Source organism: Falco naumanni, chromosome 11, assembly GCF_017639655.2.
Source record: "Falco naumanni isolate bFalNau1 chromosome 11, bFalNau1.pat, whole genome shotgun sequence".
Classification (NCBI taxonomy): Eukaryota; Metazoa; Chordata; class Aves; order Falconiformes; family Falconidae; genus Falco; species Falco naumanni.
This window is the reverse complement of record NC_054064.1, coordinates 14,022,301-14,043,424: the sequence shown is the minus strand read 5'-3', so window position 1 is coordinate 14,043,424 and position 21,124 is coordinate 14,022,301. Positions and strand designations below refer to the sequence as shown.

Sequence of the window (21,124 nt, the reverse complement as noted above, 5' to 3'; positions counted from 1 at the left end):
AACATTCACTGCATAATATAATCTTCTCCGTTAATTTGTTTTAAAAACCTTCTCAGGCAAGCTAAACAAATATACCGTTGCCTATATCCCAAACACTGACTTTACGCTATGATTGGATTTTCTGTCTGGTTATCCTCGGTAGCATACTAACTGGGTCTGCGTTTTCACCAAGCTGTTGGTTGTTTGTTCTTTGTAAAGGAGTACTTGGTTTCAGCTGAGATTAGGGAGCTGTTGCACACATGTATGTAGCCACAGACACATATGTGTATGTACACTGAGCACTGCATATACACACAGGTGTATTTAGGCATATAAACCCCAGCTGCATTATTCCCTGCCTGTGGATTAAGTAAGGAAGGCATCTGCCAATCTGTCCCTCATTAAGCTACAAAAGCTTTGTTTGAAGTAGAAGGAAGGTAAAAGGAGAGGGAGGGCGTAGTTTGTTTGGCATATGAAGAGCTGAATCACAGTTGGAATCACTTAGCAAAAACTATATAAATGCACTCTGGAAGCTTGAATTGATTTCCAGGTTTTTCCACAGCCCAGTCTGCAGCCTTTGCTCTTAAGATCTTTGACTATTGAACCTACCCATGGCTAAAGATATAAACTTGAGGTATCGTTTGCCTTACTCATTAGGATAACTGCATCACAGTGCATTTCTAACACTAAGAAAATCCTTTGCCGATACACGAAAACGTTCATCGCCCATCTACTTAGCGTGTTGTTTCTTGGGGTGCTTCCTCCCCACCTCCTCGCGGACGCTGCGATGGGCTGCAGGGGGCAGCAGCCACCTGCTGGGAGCGCGTTTGTAACGGACACGGCCCCCGAAGCGCTAGTCTGCTGCTGATGGGTTTCAATGTTCCTTGTGAAAGGATGCTGAATGTATTTTTTAAGCAAAACAACTTGCCAGCAAGCCCCCAAAGAAGGGTCTGTGCTTGAGAAAGCAAGCTCTTCTAAGCCACATTTGAATGGATCTTTACCTGTTTCCACAATTAGCAAAACTCATATACTTAACTAATTTAACTCCGAACGGAGAAATTCCTGCTGAAGGGATGGGTGGCTGTAATTTAATTTGACCTCATGATGAAAGAACCGCTAACTTAAAAGTTACATCAGGTTGATTAGAGCCTTGTCCAGTCAGGTTTTGAAAATTTTCAAGGATGGAGGTTCCACAATTTTACTGGGCAACTTGTTGACAGAGCTTAACCACTGTCAGAAGCGGTATGAGCAAGCAAAAGGCATAGGCTTTTTGTTTGTTTAGGTTTTGTGGGGTTTTATTTGTTAGTTTCTTAAGCTGAGGGACTGCTTAAATGGAAGTTAATTCTTGCTGCAGGAAACGTTGGAAGGTGAGCTTAGCCATATACTGCTTCTTCACTAGTTTTTCATAAGAAAACAAAGCAGAAGAAAATTACGGAATCAGTTCTACCTTACTCGGAAGATTTCTGGTATGTGGGAAATACTCAGGTTTCTCTGGCAGCTGAGAACAAGGAATAAGGCGATAGGACTTAACTAGGACTAAGACGATAAAACCAAAAATTTATTAAAAATAGTTATATATCCTTGCTAGAAATTAATACAGATGCATTATTGAATGCAGTTTGTAACCTACGTGGTTAAAAGTTAAAGTATTCTTTTTTTTACCTTTGAAGTTCAATCATTGGTTTCTCCATAATGTAGTATTTTTACCAGTATCCAATCAAGGAACTTTCACAGAGTACAGGCAATTAAATTTATTTTTTGTTATGTAATTCCAACATCTGTAGAAAATTACACTCCTCGAGATAATAAAATTTATATTCTTTATACTGTTATTCAGAGTAAGCCAACATTGTGTACATCCTTATAAATTACAATCCAGAGCTAACGCCTTCCCTCCAGGTTTTAAAATCTCTAGTGAGTGCCTTACACATTTGACCTTCCTGCCCTGTAATCACTGCTTCACTTCAGCAGTCAAATAAGGATGACCCACTTCCTTGCCTAATAGATTCCGTGGAATGTAAGCATACTTAGATAATGCCTAGACGGTTTAAAGACTAAATAAATCAGCATAACTAATTCTTGTCATGTTAAGAAAACCTTATGAATAAAAGCACGGCTAAATTAATCTTTTAAATTTAGGCAGACTGACATATTTGTGCACATATACATCCTGCATTATGTATGATAAGTAGGATAAGCTTGAGCACGATATTGTATCTGGTCTCAGATGTTGGCTGGAGTACCTTTTCATAGCTTTTCTTGGCTTCTGGAAAACTATGCCAGTTTGCACACCTGAGATGATGTCTGCACATCCACAATTGCCCAAGACTATCTTGGAATAATTGCAGCAAAAAAGAAGAGCTAGGACAACCTTGGCAGAACAATCTCACATTAAAATTTCTAGCTCTGTCCATCACTTTCTGAAATCAGGTCTATCTAACTAAAAATTTCTTACGGAAATAATTTTAAAACGCGCAAGTTTTGTTTCTAAGGAAAACAAAGTTTAAAAAATATATCATCAACAACATAAAATTCAGTTGAACAAAAAATTTACATTGAAAGTGAAATGCAATACCTGTCTTCCCAAGAGACATACAAAAGCATATAAATGCTCAGTCAACATTTTTACCATAGATTACAAAAAACAAGGTTACCAAGAAAAAAACCTCCTCTTAGTATACACACAATAAATAGCAGCTCAGCAATACTGACAACTATTACTTCACCTCCCCACTCTCCATAAGCCTGTTAAAAAAAGCAGCTGGTCATTAATAACTGGCAGCCTTGGTAGCTTCCTTGCACGCCCATTCAAGTGTCCAGCCCCCTCTTCTTGTGGCGTGACCAGTGGAGCCAGCACTGGATGGATGAGGAGGCTGATGAGCTGTCCCTTCCTTGCTCACCTTTGTCATTGTACTGGCTGTCCCCTTATGCCACCCCTGCAGCGCTTCCCGGACTGAAGGAACCTGGTGCTGATTTGATCAGGCTTCACATGCAACCTTTTTGTCCTCAGCAGATAGAAAATCTCTAGATGGGAGACATCCAGAAACCATTTTACTCTTCAGTAGGATTAAATTCCCCAAACAAATTTTATTCCCTGCTATACATGCACACACACACACAGAATTTCATTACTCAGGCCCAATTCACATCCTGTCATCTCACGGTTACCTCTACCAGGAAACATTAATCATAATTCCTGTTCTTTTTCTATATACAATAGTTAACTACTCTTCATTACGTATATACTTGAACAATTTCAACTGAGGTAATAAAATTCGTAAAATTAATTAGGGACTACTGGTATCATTCATATTCTACCAAGTTGCTATTTTCTGTTTTCAGTGGGGTTCCACATCATAAAATTTAAATTCTCTGGGTTTACATTTACTTTCAATTCACTTAGATTTTAATCTACAAGTCAAAACATGAGCTGCAGATCTTCTTACATCACACTCCTACATTGCACGTGCTCTATGTACTTAAGCTTAAATTTTACAGCATAATTAATTCTTCAAATTAATGCAGTGTGTGCAAATTAGTTGTTGGTAGTTAGTGGTGTAACTTTTCCTTTTTTCAAACTTCCTTTTTTGAATATTAACTAATAATTACTGTGCGTTACTTGAAACTTTTTAACTTTCATTTATATCCATTTACAATCATATCATTTTTAGCAATACAGTTGGATTAAGTCACTTGTGGGAATGTATTAACCTTTTGTTCAGGAAGAGATGAGACATTGCTTGCACCTGCTCTACAAATATGCACTGAGTTTTCTTATGTTAATCAGGCACATTTGAATCTTATATAAAAACTTCAGTGTGGGTGTATGGATACAACTAAGATGCTTACATTTAATACTGCTCAAACAAGTACTGCCAATGACTCACAAGTTTTATATATCAAGGAAACGGGATTAATCCTCTCAAACCACGTGTGCCTCGTGTACTTCCACGAGAGACAGTTGTGTTTGGATGAGGGCAACGATCAGAGGAAGGCACTGCACTGAGAGATTCGGGGACTGAAGTCTCCAGACAAACCAGGGCATTACGTGCAGTCAGTTGCAAGAAGTTCCCCCGGAAACACTATGCCCTTGTTCTCACTGAACTCAGTTACTCTCAGAAGGAGAACCTCTGAACTCTTCTCCTCTCATGCCCGTAAATCTGCTTCAGCTGGTAACTGTTCCTCTTCTGAGCCTCTGTGTCATTCTGGTCACTAAAGTATCGGTACAACATTCACTGTTTTCTAGACCATGTTGAGAATACTGCACCTGGTTTGGGGCCCCTCCGTACCAGAAAGACACCAGTGGTCAAACTGGTCTGTGGCTGGAGCCCTGTGAGGAGAGGCTGAGGGAAGGGGGCTTGCTCAGCCTGGGGAGGGGGTGGCTTTTGGGGGTACCTACCAGCAACCTGCCAGTGCCTGCGAGGAGGAGACAGAGATGGAGCCAGGCCCTTCATGCCGGTGCATGGCAGGAGGGTGAGAGGCAGCAGGGGTAAACTGAAACAAAAGATGCTCAGGCTGGACAAAGTCCTGACCAACCTAGTCCGAGCTCATGGCTGACCCTCAGGCACTGAGCAGGAGTTTGGACCAGGACCCTCCTGTGGTCCCTTCCCACCTCAGTTATCCTCTGGTCCCGAATGTCCTGTCTGGCAACTAAAGATCATCTGAACATAGTGCAGAAGAATTCCCTAAAATATTCCAGCACAGGTTGTTTATAACCGAAATTGTTAAAATGAGCCATAGGTTAAATAAAACACCATACCAAATAAAGGTGCACATAGGGGAAAAAAAAGCCAAATTAAATTCTAGACAACAGAAACCATGGAGAAGTTTTTTTAAAAAATTAGAGCTACATCATCTTGAATTAAAAACAAGAGAATGCAAAGACAAAGATTCAATCTGTTGGTGACTGGAGAGAATAGGAAGTAATAACAGTATCTAAAAATCAAATAAGAGAGGTCAACTGCAAAGTGTTTCCCTAATATTTGACTGCAGAAAAGTCTGTAATGACTGAGGTAAAACAAGTGGGAACAGAGTCCTGTGTAAACTTAGGCAGAACCAGAATTTTTCATTTAATCCCAGATTTACTAGTGCATTGAAGACCAAAGTTCAAAGCTTAGGAAACCTACTGATAAGTCCACTTGAAAGCTAAAAGCTCTTAGGGAGTATGGATATGGAGAAGCTCACATTACAAGCCGCATGATTTTTAGGTTTTGTATCATCCAGATGCCTCTTAGGTGTTTCATAGTCTCCTCTGTGCAGGAGGCTTTCTGCCCGATGCTTTCCAAATCCAAAGCATTTGGAATCCTGTAATGATAGGATATCTGCTAGAACAAGGAACTCTGACTTGAAAATCCCACTTTCAAATAATTGAATCTTTTTTTCTTCATATAAAAGTGTTTCAGGATGAAATTTTGGACAAATTTTCTGCCACACCATGCAAGTTTTCAAAGGTTCATAAAAAGAACAAATCTTATTAGCTCAGAAAACATCTAGAATTATTTTTCACTATCTCCTCCCAAATATATTTGTCTAGCCACTTAAGGTTTCCATTACCAGATAAAAGGTTCCTGTGTAAAAAGACATTTTGTGAAAAGCTTTAATGATTTCTCCACATGGAAACCTCTCTATAAGCAGAAAATTTTACATGCACTGCATTGTTCTAGTTTATACAAATCCAGCTGACCTGAAGTTTATGCAAGTCTTGTAATCCAGGAACACACTAGTAGATCATATGTTTTCTCAGCCATTAATACTTGTAGCATCTCAACAAAGTCAGGCTTGTTTTAATCCCAGACTTCTTTCCTATACTGTCCTTATATGTTCCATTAAAAAAAAAAAAAAAAAAAAAAAAAGGTGATGAATAAAGCATTCACCTTTTATCAGAACGGGGTCTCATACAAAAAAGGCTGTGCAGACTAAGACAAATTCCAGTATACTGTATTTTAGAAATAGTGGTCAAGACTTGGCTGTTGTAATACAACAGCAAACCTTTGCTTATAGTATGATGAAACCATGACTAAGGGAATTTACGTTTGTATAACTAAGGATGGAATTTGGGCTATATGCATAAATGAAAAAGATTATCGGATTACAGCATTTGGGAAAGAAAGGGGAGAGTAAGCAGTGAGTCTAAACAGTATTTCCATCACTTCCATTCTACTATCATCTCCCCAGACTTAGCCACAGACTACTGTATGTTTGAATTATACTTTGCTGTAATGGCTTGCTAGTGAGTAGTCCACAGCAAATGAATTATGCTCACTTATATGTCTTCCAGCTATGTAAATCTATCAGTTATACTGTTTTTTGCAAACGTTAGTCCTCTCTTCCCCAGTCCCCTTTCCCAAGATTCCTTAGATAAGGTCCTCTATCAGTACCATTTTAAGATGCAAGTATAAATTAGGAATCCTTCTTTACAGCAATTACATTCACAGAACATCCAAGTCAAGTCAAAGAAATTACTCTGAAGCAGCACTGGCAAGCACTGGCCCCAACTGCACAGGGAATATCAACACGTGCCACCAAATCTTAGACAGCTACAGTGGGCTCGTCATCTGAAATGAGGATAAGCACATGGCCCCCTTATGTTTAAGTGATTTGGTGGTGCTGTATAAGTATCTCTTATCAGAACAAGATTGTTAGCATTCTCTTCCATGTGGGAAAGTTCGTTTTCATAATCAAATTATCAGATGTAAAACTGCAAAGGAAGACTCTGCGAGTTAAGCTGAACTGTATGTGCTCAAAATAGGACTTAAAAATTAATTGCATTCCATAAAGTCCAGCAAACCTTGAGCCTTCTATCTGTTCAAACCTTTCATCTTTTTGTTACCCCCTGCAGCATAGCTCTGGACTTTAAACTTCACCTCCTCGGCTTTACCAGTGATTTTGCTACACATAATTGACTTAGCTGAAACATTCTTAATTACACCACTAATGTTGGGGTTTTCCTCTTCCCATTCCAAAATGTAGAAGTCTCTGGTCTCAAAAGCCTTTGAAAATAACTCTTAATTCTATGCTTTTTCTTTCTCTGTTTTTCAGTGCTAAAAAAGAAACCGTTTCAAAAAAGCCAAAAAGTCAGTCTAAGCTGCTGCTTTTGCTGGAGGGCTAAGAAAAGACCTATGCAGCTAATTGATGAAAACATTCAAACGTGCTGATTTCTTTCACCTTATTAATTACAATTGGAACAAAATTTTCAAACTTGATGGACTGCTGGAGCAAACTTTTAAAAGCAACTGGCTGATTTGAAAGTTTATATCTTTCAACAGGACTGGACAGGACCTGCTCCCGGGTAAGGTAAAGAATACCTGTACAAAGTCTCATTTCCAGAAGCGGTTACTTGTGCTCCCACTGAAGTTCACAGTTGCTGCAGCGTGCTCAGCTCCTCTGAAGCTGAGGATATACTCAAGTTTGGTTTCGTTGTTTTCTTAAAAAACCAGTTGCAAAACCTGCACAGCTGAATACAGATTTGGTTAGTAACAATGAAATAGAATATTTACAATGGCTTAATATAGTCCAAAAAGCCATATACCAGATAAAAAACCTTTATATATTAACCTTTCAAACTTGCAGAAAGGAATTAAGGTGACTGAATCAATGATAACCACTGTCAGAGAGAAAAGGTCAATGTAATGTTGAACTAACTTGCTTTTAACATATTTTGGTCAGTCAGCACAAATAGTTCTGAAACTGTGCTTTAGGCAGATTTGTTTGCTTCTGTCTTAGAACACAGTGACCTCCAGGACCACAAGATTTATGTCCTCTGACTGCAAGCCAGATTCCTGTATCCTGTTTATTATTTAATGTGTGCTCTGTAAAATAAGCACAATTCAAATGCTTTGCCACTCAATCAAGCATCAAGCCCAAGCCCACATTTAGACAGTATTTAAATATGTTTTTTATCCAATGATTATTTAATGATCCTGAAACAGAACCAATGAAACCTGCTTCCACATGAATGCCCCAGCCACTCTGGTTATCATGCAGAAAAAGAGGAGAGCCTCTCTCCCACGGCAAATTGGATAGCCATGGCAAATTGGATAGCTAGTGATTGCTGCTATTTGGAGGGAAAACTATGTAAGCCCTTTCTGGCAGAGGAAGAAGTTAAACCTGGATCTCTTACCTCCTGGATGACGCTTTAACTCACACACTGTGAAAAGAAGGAAACCCTATCACCTCTTGTCCCAGTTGTTAAATGACTCCTGGCTTTTTGATGGAAAAGGTTGGTGGTCTCTCGCACTACAAGATCACAAATTAACAGAAAGATATCCCTGAAGGAGGAACTGGGTTTCAAACATACCCATGTACCACTTAGGTCTCACCAGCAATCACCAAGAATTTCGATGGTTCCCTGTTCCACTCCTTATGGGCTACACAGTGAGCCTGGGTCGAGGGGAAATCCAGGATCCCACTGTCCAGGAATTTGAGCGTCAGGTCCAGCCACCACATTCTAACCATTCTTCCTTAAAGCTGCTTCTCCTACCACATAACTGCATGAAATTGGAGTCTCCAGGAAATCACAGTCGGGCTGTTTCCATGAGCCACTGCTCCCTTGTACACATTAGTAGTATGGGTAAGAAATAAAGTCAAAATGAAACAGAGGAAAATAAGGAAATCTCAGCAAAACCTGCAGTTTTCTGTATGATCTCATCACATATTTAAAAACCTCTGATATTTAGCAGGTTTAAATTACACAATGTCACTCTATTGATCTAAGCCTTTCTTTTGCCTTCTTTCTCTTCTCTCTCCCTACTCATTACTCACTTGCTTTGTATCGCTGGTTGTAGCATGTGAATCTGAAGAAGAGAGCAACCCAGTGCCCATGTTCTGCACTGCAGACTATCAGCACCTCCAGCCTGCAGACTCAGTTGCAATGGAACCAAGTACTTATGACAAACAGGTTCAAATAAAAAAAACAACCTAGTCTTTTTTACTTCTTGTTAGTTTTTTACTTCCTTTTCTGCTTCTATTTTTATTTTCTGTGCTCTGCTTTCAAATTAATTTCTTTCCTGCTTTATAGGCATTTCTTCACCTTCCCTCCAGATTTACATTTATTTCCCTTCGCCTCCCTCCCCTCATATTCACATTTACTTACACAAGCATTACAATATCACAGTGTTGTTAAACTACAGAATTCAAAGTACTGTCTGGCTCCAGCTAACCTTGGCTCTTGCAAAACCATTTTACTTCCTGCAAACTACAACTGGAGATGCAGAAAGCATTCAAGGACATCTCTGCCAGCCCCTCCTATGGTTTAACTGAACAAAGCCTCAGTTCCCATGAGTGCAGCACTAGCCTCTGCCTACAGAGACAGCTACAGTAAGTGGAGGTTCATGTTAGCTTATGAAATAGAAGGAATACTGGAATATAGGATTCACCTTATTTCTGCATGAATAGGAAAGACATATCCTCCTACAGAGTTTGGTTGGGTTTTTTTAAAGAACAAATTGTCTGATGCATACCATATTAAACTGAGGCAAATTAAGCTCACATATATAACGCTGTAGCTGTGCTTGCTCCAGTTCCTGGAGCCAGCTACACCCACAGAGCTTAGAGGGGGTAGGACATCCATATGAACCTGCCTATACCCATGCCTGAGTCACTCCTGGAGAGACCTTGGCTCAACCAATTTAGACAAAGTGAGATTTAATGTGTAGGCGGCATGGATTATCTGGGAGTTCTGGCTCAGGCAAGCTAAAAAATAAAGTCTAGATGAACATGTAGTCAATACCATTCTAGCAAAAAGGAATCCCCCTTGTGTACATGGAGATTTGCGAAGGCTTGCAATTACGTCCCAGTCCTTAACAAAATAACAGTTATTGGCCCACAGACATCTTTGAAACAAGGATGCTTTTCTTTTAGTTCTCCTTGTTTAGGTGACAGTGTTGTTCAGAGTATGCCTAAGACTGCAGAGAAACTGTGATGGAAATTTCACAAAATAACTTGCATGAGATTCCTGAGGTTTCCCAACTTCGTCCAGGAAAAGAGCAAGACTGGCTTTTCTCACAGAAATGTAAGACCGACCTTCAATTAAACAAAGATATGCAAAATCTGCAAAAAGCCCAGCAACAGAACAGATTAAAGAAATCTTGACCAAATTTTAGAAGTCTTTTTCCCAGCATTTTACTCCTACATATGCTTTATCTACCCCATGCTCAAACTACCACCATATGAGGAAGAACACACTTCTATCCCAGCATCTTTCTCCTAGTAGTTACATGAATTAAGCTTCACTATATGCCTGTAAGATCAAACAGTGTGAGAAGGCAACATACGCAACAGACAAGTGAAATCAATTGCTAAAAGGCATATTAGAAAAGACTGAGTAAAAAAGTAGATTTCAGCATCCCTGGTTCTCAGTTCCTAGTTGCGCTGCCTGACTGCTCTTACTATTTTGTAACAACTGAAATTCATAACTATTTTGAAGATTTCCACACATCACTGATAGTAATGCTATTTTAAACCTCTCTAGTATAGGGCTAAACCCCTATATTTTTATTTTCATGCTAACAGATATCTCAAAAGTCCAGAAGTGCTTCATATACTGTTCAAATTTAGCACAATTTTCTTCTCTGGAACAAAATTTATCACCCAGCTTGTGTGCTGTACCACAGCTGTTAGAGTAAAGCATTAACACTCTCAAGCACGTAGAACATATTTAATGCCTCTTTAGAAATAAAAATGCAGCATGAAAACAGGATGAGAGCAATTCAGAAACAATTCGTTTATGGGACTGTGTGTCTCAACTTAGGATCAAGTGTAATTTTGCGGCAATTTTCAGGATCTTATGCACAAAATCAAGAGGAAAACCTTTCCAGGGAAACTGCTGCATCTAGAAAGCTTTTTGAGAACCTAGGTCACTGTGCTTCCTAAACTCCTGGCACTTTTATGGCCATCCTTCCACTGCCTCACAATCTGCTACCCTGTCTCCTCTTCACAACATTTCTGCAATTACAAGCACAGAGTGCTACGGTCACACATCTTGCATGTGGCATAGGGTTGAGTCACAGTCCTGAAAAGACTTACTGAAGCCTCAGTAAGTGCACTGAATTTACTTACATGTTTAAAAAGCATTGTGTTCTGTTAAGACATGATTTTCTGGCTCAGATTATTACTTTAAAAATTACTATGATGCTCATATAAAGTCTAACAAAACGGATCTTAGGCTTTGGGATGACTTATGTCTGGTGCAAAAACATGAGGGATCAACTTAGTTACTTCTTATCTTGTTGATACCATTGCAACTCAGCCATTCAGAAAGGAGACACATTTGTTAACGAAGTTAAATGAAAGTTCCATCAAATTAAATTGTAGCTTTTAGCAATATTAAAAATAATGTCTTTATTATCCAAAAAAAAAGCTATCATGAACAGCACTAGCTTTCACTTAAACACAGGTTTTATTAATTGAGTAAAATCTACCCTGGCACAGCTTTACAAATGCACACAGAGACATTATTTCCCCCTTTAATCTTGGAAGTAAATAGTAGTAGCGTTGGCAGTGGTGACAAACACCCAAATTTAGGTCAGGGGATTAGATAGCTGTGAGGACAGCTGTCAGGTCACACTATAGTTATGCTTCTCTCAAAAGGCAGTGCTGTTTGTTGACATTAATTTTGATGTTGCACAGATATGTTTAAACCATCTGACTCTAGATTATAATGGAAAAAGTACTTCCTAATCAATTTCTTTATGAGATGACAGTAGGAAGACAAACAGCAGTAATTTGTAGATTTATGTTCATGAGTCATGGATTTTGACACAAAGTTTTGGGGTTTTTTTTGAGTTTTTTTGTTGTTGAGCCAGTGAGTGATAATACAAGATCACAGGAACAGCACATGTTCTTAACCAACTTGCTGTTTCAAAATAATTCTGGGAAGCTGCAGACATAACCAATACGTATCATTTGTACAGTAGAACTGCTGAAAGTAACTCAAGAGTGCACATTCATCTATAGCATTAGATCTGCTCACCAGGTTCCTTAGGAAAAGTTCCTGGCTGCAGACCGCAGGCTTGCTCCGGGGCAGTGAATACTGAACCATCCAGCCATCCTGACGCAGCTCAGAGCCCTGGGTTTGCCCTGTGCAGCAGGTGTCCCACCATTCCACCCAGCGTGACACAGTTAATGCCATCACAGAGATGGAGGACACCGAAGAGGTGTTATCTCAGTAACCTAGGGAAGCACATACTGGAGTTGAGGGCTGGACCTGGGGTGTGGCTGATGTGGTCATAAAATGGGCAATCTAGAACAGATGTACAAGTGAGAACTTTCAAACAGGAAAGGAGCAGAAGTGTTTTCTATAACTAATGCTAACAATAAGTGAAAACTTACCTTTTACTCAACAGTTATTCGTTACAAACAGAATATGCTGACCTTCTCTTACATCAAACGTTCTTCTAAATTTCTATAATAAGCAAATCCATATTTCAGTTGGCTTCTGGTGATTTATGGATGGCTGATCCTAAACACCATTTGCAATAATCTGAAAAGGAAAGGGTTATGGCTGCAAAGCACTGCAGGACCATGGTAGGAGAGATACAGCCCATCATCGCATCTTCCTTTGTCAGGGGCTGAATCCTCTATTCTGTGCAAACTCTGAAAAGTCGCGTTTATTTCTACAGAACAGGTCTTCATGTTTGAAAGAACATTAAGACAACCTTAAAGTCTTTCTGGGAATAAAGATTTACTTGAAAACACTTTTTGATTTAAGGATACTCTAAAGGAAGTCCTAAATGTGGTTATCAAATATACTTCAAATGTTCAGGGAAATGGAAAATATTTTTAGTCAACTTTCCTTGGAAAATCCAGGTCAGACTTTATAAATATCAAAGACTTCCAGAGAGAAGCTAATTGCTTTCTACTTCCTACAGGAAATTTTTGCTATGTGACAAGCTGAACAACGACCATTTAGGTGAAGTTATTAAATTCCACTATGTTTAGTGTGCATGTTACTAAGTAGGCAATTATCAGTTACTGTTCTAAGCTCAGTAAAGGTCTCTGCCAAGTGTGCACCTATGATTAGTTAATTATCAGGAGTAACCAGTTTCACAGACGCTTTCAAATTATGCAAGCGTGGGAAAGATGGCTCTGTCATCACGCTGATGATCACCAGCACTAGCTTGATTGCACTAGCCTAAATAAGAGTAAGGCCCTACAGCAATTTGGATTGAGAATCTGATCCAGTCAAAAATTAACTTCGCAGAAGAGGGTGGGTGAGAAATGAGTTTCCAGTAAGGAACAGATTCTCCTTTTGACCTACTAGGAACAATTTGGATTGGAAGTTATGAAATATCTTCATCTGGTATCAGCCAGTCTTTGTCAGCTTAAGACAGCAATATCCCAAAATATTAGGGTCTGCAAGGAATGAGAAGCAGAGTAATACAAGAAACATTATAACTCCTTTAAGGTAACTAAATGATGGAATTTCATTTGAAATAGAAAGCACCAGACTGATCACTGCCTATGAAAGGCGATGTTGCACTAGAAGTTTTGGAGAGAATTACAAAGATTACTGGCATGTGAAAAGCATTTCTAAATACAAACACTTGAAAGAGTGATATTTTGGTGATTTTTTTCTTTTTAATTTAGAAAACATACGAGTAAGATTTACACACATTAATGATTAGTAGAAAAATGGCAAATGACAACCTTTGTCTTCCTGCCTCATAATTGAAAAATAAAGGAACTAAAAGAAGTATTTTAAAGCAATCACAGGAAATACTTTTTACAAAGTGTCTAGTTACACTGTGCAACCCTTTTCCACAGGAAGTCATTCGAGACAGCACTTTAAAGGAGTCGTGAAATCATAGAATGGTTTGGGTTGGAAGGGGCCTTAAAGATCATCCATTTAGACTCATGACTAATGCCACTGGTTTGGAAGGGACACCAAGCCTCATACTTGCAGACCTACATTTAAGCAATCTATATCAGATATCAAAAAATCTCAATACTGTAGAAGCAGCTGTTCCTAAATCTGTCTTCAGGGGTGTTTCTTACATTCTCCTGCAAAACTTTGGTTGCTTCTTATTGCCAAAGACCGGTGTACTGAACTGTCTGAATGCTTTTCGTTTGATTTTGTAGGGGAGTTACATTGCTTGTTACAAAACAGGCAACAGTATGTTGTGGGATGCATAGTTACAGAAAAATTTAGGCAGGAATGACCACAGGAGGTCATGAAGTCCAACATCCCACACAAAGCAAGGCTAGCTTTACAGTTAGATTAGGCTGATCAGCTGAATTGCAAAAATCCTTAAGGACAGAGGTTCTACAGCTGCTGAGCAACCTGCTTTGAGTGCGGAACCACCATCACCATGAACTTGTTGCTTACATACCATTGGAATTTCCCTTGTCACATCTTTTGACCATATCTCCTTGTCTTTTTATTGTACATCTCTGAGCAGAGACTGGCTCTGTGTCCTCTCTAACCCCTGCTAAGCAGAGGGATATTGAAAGACTACAATCAGTCCAGAAACATGTTTTGCTCTTCTAAGATGCATTTTTTAACTGGCAACAGTATTTAGACATACCTGCAGATTCCAAACTTCAAATTGTAAAACACATTAAATGGGATGAAAAAGTAGGCCTACATTAGCCACAAAATTTCTCATACTTCAGCTTTTAAACCTGCCATCAGCCTATTTTCCAAAAAGTCTATGCTTTTATTTCAATCTAATTGTGACCTCTTTAAAGGTAGGAAACCAAATTATCAAGAATTAAATTGATCAAGCATATTATAGGAAATTTAAGGTGCTTCTTTGTACAATTTGTGTGTGGGCCATAATCTCAGGGTGACCTAGAAGATGCACTGGACTACATTTCTTTATCAAGACTACAGACTTCTGTCTCTTTCCATAAAAAAACAGGAGCCTGAGGATGACTCTTAAAACACAAAAAATATGCTTTCAAGATGTTCTGTGCTTGACAGTTCAGCTGCAGGAAAAGATACAACTAAAAAGAGATACTCATCCTTTAAGTACAGGCAGGGATGTTAATCTTGTGGTTCAGAACTGACAGTTTCTCATTTCAGGTGTCATAGACTTGAGCTCTGATTACACACTCTTCACAGGCTCCAACAAAAGAAACTCATTTCATCTGTGCTTCATGCTTGTTGGTCTATTGTTTTACATATTCATTTTCATAAATCATACAAAATGCTACCTTGAAATTAAGTTTTTGTCATTAACAGTGGAAACAATATCTCTGTAAACAATGTTTTATAAAATTCTATGAGATTTTAGAAGTGTTCTGCCAATTCAGTAAGGTTCACAATATTTTTCTCTCCTCTGTTTTATTACTGCTCTCTACCTTGTTTTACAGTTTGGGACATTTAACAATGTATCAGCCATTTTTTAACACTCTCTGGTCAATATTTCTACACACTAAAAACATTAGATTCTTAGAATCCAAATAAATCTACACCAATTTTTTTTCGCAGGTTTTGTTGTGAAAAACATAGTAAGGCTTTCATTTTAGCATTTAGCAAGGAACAAGAGAAGGCGTGGTGGCTAATCTTGCTCTTGCCAGCCCTGACCCTGACTGTCACAGCTGTCCCCCGCTTCATTGTACGCTCCGCAAAAGGAACAGGGGAGCACAGCGTAACATAAAAAAAGAAGTCAAATAATCCCTCTGCAACAAACCCAAAGGGACTCTTTTTCAGTCCTTCAATATGTCAAAAAAACCTCCTAGTCTTCCTCCATCTCAGAACTGTCCTCCTTTACCATGATTTCAGTTCCTTGTAAGGGTCCAGGTCTCACAAAGCATCAATATTCTAAATTATTGTACACCTTCTGGACAAGAAATCTTTTTAACTTTGCTAGATAAAAAGCAATTTTGTGAAATAACATAAGGTTCCAACCAGTCCAAAAAGTGATCAAGCTAGGGTTTTTAAGATAAGCATTCATTTAATGTGATTGTAACACTCTTCCAATGAAATAACCTCAGTTTCTATTTCAGAGATACAGCATGAAAACAGTGATTTTTTTGAAAGTTTATAACGTTCTACTGTTTCAAATATAAACTCTTTATAAAAATAAGATTACATCAGTAGTATGACTACCCTCCTCAAAAATAATAATAAAAAAATAATCAGGTTTTCCTCCAATGCTAATTCTATAGAAAACACTGGACCTAATTTTTAAGGTAATTATCCAATCTGCTTATCTTTGTTTTTAAAAAATGATTTGAACATTTAATACCTAAGTGAGAGTTCTTCAAATATGAAAGTAATTAATTACTCACTACTACTACATTAAATACAGATTGGATACAGAATTACTCCTTAATAGATTTTGCATATTCAGCCCTTTGGCTGGATTTGTGGGATCACTGTCAAATCCCTCCCTCCCGCTGCTGACAGCCTGTAGCAATGCTGTACAGAGTTCTTCACACTGCATTCTCGTGTCCCAGATATTATCTAGAAATCTAGATAGGTCAGTGTTGAAAGATTGCTCAGACTTTCTCCTGCTTTCTTCCATTTTGAAAAGAACACAAAACAAACCAGTATAAAACAGAAACACCAAAAGCTCCCAGACATGCCACTACAAGATATTGAACTCAGTAAAGCAGTACTTCATTCCCTGCAAACTATGAATTTACATAATTTCAAGTGACAAAACAGAAAAGAAAGAAAAATCCATTGCAAGTTACTAAATGTAACGAAGGAAACTCTGACTCAGGAGACTCCTGAGCTTCAAAACTGTTGGAGGAGCATTTGGAGAATACATTACAATACTTGTTTTTTACAGCATTTTTAAAGCATTAACTTTTACCTAGTGCTGTTTAAAAAAACCGTGGTCATTCTTATACTCTATATCATAATGAATTTCATTTTTCTTTCACTGGGTCTTTCTACAATTACCTTGTTGCCTTCTTACCTGGGTCTGGTTCCAACACCATGTACACACATTCAGAAAAGACTGCGGAAACCTTGGGGTGAGTCAGCATTTAATGTCACCCAGTATTCACCTTCACTTCCCTATTCAATCAAGCCTGATGCTAAACAGATGCCTTGATCATAACTCGTATCTGCTCACCTGTCTCTCATCTCTGCAAGGGCTTTGCTAACAAAAACCACAACAGCTTTTAAGAGGTGGATTTTCTGTCCAAAGAAGTGCAGATCTTGGAGGTTTATACAGCACCAGTCTATTGAATTAACAGTGAGCTAGACATAGGAAAGAAAAAGGAATAATCATATATGCAGACTACTGATGAAGTGTGCTCTTCAACTGCTACTACAATACTTGCTAAAAAACAGGGAACAAGGCAAAGAAGAACAAAGCTCTGTCAATAACTTTATAGATACAATAAACAGGATATTTCAGTACATTTACATTTTGAACTCAGAATTTTCAGCCTATGAATTTACCTTTAGATGTGGAAATAAATTCTCCTGTATCCTATATATTTTCTTTAGCTGCTTCTACAGATACACCACTTTTTTGGCTGGCAGACAAAGCAAGTAAAGCACTATTCTGCCATGTTCTTGCTTTTTACTTCAACTTGGGAAGAATGATTTATGCCAACACTGGCACAATTTCTCCAAAGAAATTGTGTTCTTTAATCAAAAGAGACAAAATCTTGCTATCTACTCCATCTCTGCTCTGTTATCGGCACCAAGGCCGTTGTGACTATGAACTAGAACAAAAGACTCAACAACAATGTGATGCTGGAATTTCGTTTTGTTTGTGAGCAGCAATTTTCCTTTCCTCTTTCCCAGCACTTATCTACAAAAACTAAATTATCTCCCTAAAATGTTTATTTCTGTATATGCTTTTCAGATAAGAGTGCCTGAATGAATTATTCAACAGAGAAGAATCATGCTGTCTTGCCTCACTCTACTGTTATATTACTTGGATATATATGGAGGGATAAAATGTTCCTGAATTTTAGTTGAACAAGGAATCTATAGAAACAATAGTAGATACATTTTGGATGTAGTTTTAAAAACTGAAGGCAGACATTTTAAAACTCTGTTTATATGTATTTCTGATATTGAAACAAGCAAATGAATCCATGTTTGTGGTAAGATTCTATTGCTTAAGCCCATTAGCTGAAGGTCAAGATACAATGCAGTACATACTCCAACCTCGTTTTCTGAAGTTCTCTTTTCAGCTGCACGTTAGAAGTAGTGCTAAAGGATCTAGTGCTGTTTTTTTCCATGCACACCAAGTGCATGGGAATGTAAAAAGCTAGTTTAATTTACTAGGTTTGACTAGCCAAAGCAAAGAAGCTCCGTGGCTCAACCAGTAGCAGTGTCTCAAAGTTACATCACTGTAAGTCTTTGAGCCCTTAATAAATATGAAAGAAGAACATAAAATATAACAGTCTGAAATAGGCGGGAGTGTTCAAGACATGACATCCGTGTTGGGAACATGAATTCATTCAACATCTATAGCATGATTTCTTCCAGCTGCTAAGAGCAGATGTTTCATATCTGCCTCATTCAAAGGAAAGGTAAAATATTTAAGAGAAAAAATCAACAGCATTAGGTCACAACATTCTGTTTTTTTACAATTAAGCACAGCACAGAGGGGTAAAATCATTCTGGTTTCCTCATATACTCCTTTCTAGTTCAGTTAACACATATAGGTATAATTTTCATTGGTGCAAAGAAAAAAAGTAAGGTCATTGTTGTCCTACTTCAAGTCACATAAACACAGAGTTCCAGGCTCTCTGTCACACCTGTTTATAAAATATGTATTTGCCTCTTTTAAAAATAAACCTTCCATTATTTCAGGCGCAAATCTTAGGATTTAATTGCCTAAATTTCTTTACATTGTAAAAAACAAAAGGTGCCTTTATAAGGGTAAATTTTCAACCTGTCCAAAAACTGTTCCGCTTGTTTCATTCGCAACAAACCTTAAACATAGCAGAAACACTGAGAGGAATAAAGAACACAGTAAGCAAGGGGAACTACACACTCCTGTATCTCATGGACACACATTTGACCACTCTGTGTACTTCAACAGCATCAGAAGGACTCCTCAGGTGGGAAGGGCAAAGGGACAAACAGGAGATTCCCTGCTTTGGTAACTGGTGGTTACCCAGGTACTCAGAACACTTTAACTATTAAGATGCCCGGTAACTAACAACAAAGGACGTCACTCTTTCACAAGCATTTCCATATTTCTGTTCACATAACTTGCATTGCATCACTGTGGTGGCAGGATATAGAACACATGGTCCCCAAAGGATTGTGAACCTCAAAGGATGTCTATCAGCACAACAAACAACAGAACAAAAGCAGTAGTTTCTGTCTTTTATATATATATATATATATATATAAAAATACATATATATATAAAAAATAACTGTTTGTCTCATTTCTTTTTAAAATGTGAAGTGGCCTTCAAACTGAGTATAGAGTAGTGTCAAAAACTCTGTCAGTTTTTGATTGGTAAGCTGAAGGGTCTGGGTAAAATTCAGACTGGTTGGTACAACAAAGTTTTAAATAATGGGGAAAGCTGATACAGAGATTGAAGGGTAGAAAACATAATTAGTGCCAGCCAGCATGGTTTTATGGAGCACAGGTATTACCAGAAAAATTAGATTTAAGGTATTTGGACTCATGAGACATTTGACTTTATTAGTACATTATAAAAATAATGTACTAAGAAGAGCTCCGAGGGACTGTATCCTACAAAGGACTGAGAAACTATAATGGGAATATGGAACTGATTTGTTCTTTATTCTCTACAGTGATTCTCTGAAAAAACAATTGCAAACGTAAAGAAGGCTGTTTATGGAAGCAGAGCTGCACAGAGGAGGTGTAAAGCAGCAAAATCACCTCTAGCACTGGAGGGTCATATACAGATCTTTTGCCACACGTTAAAGGGTATATTGACGTGCTGGAGGGGATTTAGAAAAGACCACAAGGTTTATTCACCACTGTAGAAAATGCCTTATAGAGAAAGGTAGGCTTACAACAGCTCAGTCTGTTTAGTTTATCAAAGAAATGAAATGGCTTGATTACAGCATGTAATTATCTTGTGGGCAGAAAGGCATAAAAGGTTAGACAAATTGGACTGGGTATAAACCACAGAAAGGGCACAGCTAATTAGTAAGGATAATGGTATATTCTCCATTTGTGAGGAATTTCTAGTCAAAATCAGATTTCTTACAGGGGGACAGGCTCTGCTCAGAGAAGTTGCCTGGTCCAGCACAGCAGCAAGCCGATGAAGCTGAGCAGCCTGCCACAGCCAGAGACACCGGATCATCACTGAGCCTCAAACACCAGGATCGGGCCCTGCTAGTCCCTGAAACCGGGGAGTCGGTCCCTGCAAACACAGGGCCTCCAGTGTTACCTTCAACAGATTACAGCACCTCTGCCACAGGATACATTGACTGTTCCCGTCAGTATACCTACGAAGTAATTTGAAAGCATCATTGGAGAAGTTGAAAAACGTATCTTCTTCTGTTTGGGCTTTACGTTTTAAGGAAAAGCACATCCTGAACTACCTGTGGGGAGTGAGATTTTGCAATTGCCTTTTAAACCCAGGCTCATGGCAGCATTAACATTTAGCAGCGTCACCTGGTACTGCTGGGAAAGCCCCTGCTCTGGGGGCAGGGGGCAGCCCCAGCAGGGGACAATGCAGCTCTGAACCCTGTGAGGTGACTTCACAGAGAAAACCTGAGTGCACCTCTCGCAGCCCTTCGCTCCGCTTTCTTGGTCATAATGCAGGCTCCATGGCAGGGACTCTTACCTGGACCCCCGGGCGGCTCTGACCCTCACTTGCTGGGCTGCAGCTGCTGTTCGTGCCTTTTTGCCAGGCCACAGGCTCCACATTTTGCTTGATGAGAAACAGCGCAAGGAGAAACAATATTCCTTCTGTAATTTTCAATAAAAAGAAAAGTTATTTGACTGTGAACTTTTAACCTCCATAGGACAAACTTCTACCCAAATTATTAAGTGTCCTGGAAAATACCGAGAATCGAGCAGTAGGGGAGGAGATCCCCTGGCAAGGCCCTCCCTGGTGAGCTCACCGAGAGGATGCTTGCTGCTCACACAAGAGCAGCCTCTCCCAAAATGAGCACTGCGAGCTCAGTCTATTCCCTTAGTGTTTCTGGGTGAAAAACTGACCCTGTTGAAATTACAGGCCAACTCCTACTGACTTAAATGACTTAATGGAGACCCTGAGAGGGCAGACAAGCC

At 38.9% G+C, this 21,124-nt stretch overlaps 1 long non-coding RNA gene across 1 annotated transcript; it reads right to left on the bottom strand.

The window, feature by feature from the left end:
- Positions 1 to 4: 4 nt before the first annotated feature.
- LOC121095792 lies at positions 5 to 19,258 on the bottom strand. The gene is made up of 3 exons (XR_005830206.1): positions 7,284 to 19,258; positions 5,164 to 5,283; positions 5 to 3,003 (listed from the first exon to the last, which is right to left on the bottom strand). It is a non-coding gene; the product is annotated as an uncharacterized LOC121095792 (long non-coding RNA).
- Positions 19,259 to 21,124: the final 1,866 nt, after the last annotated feature.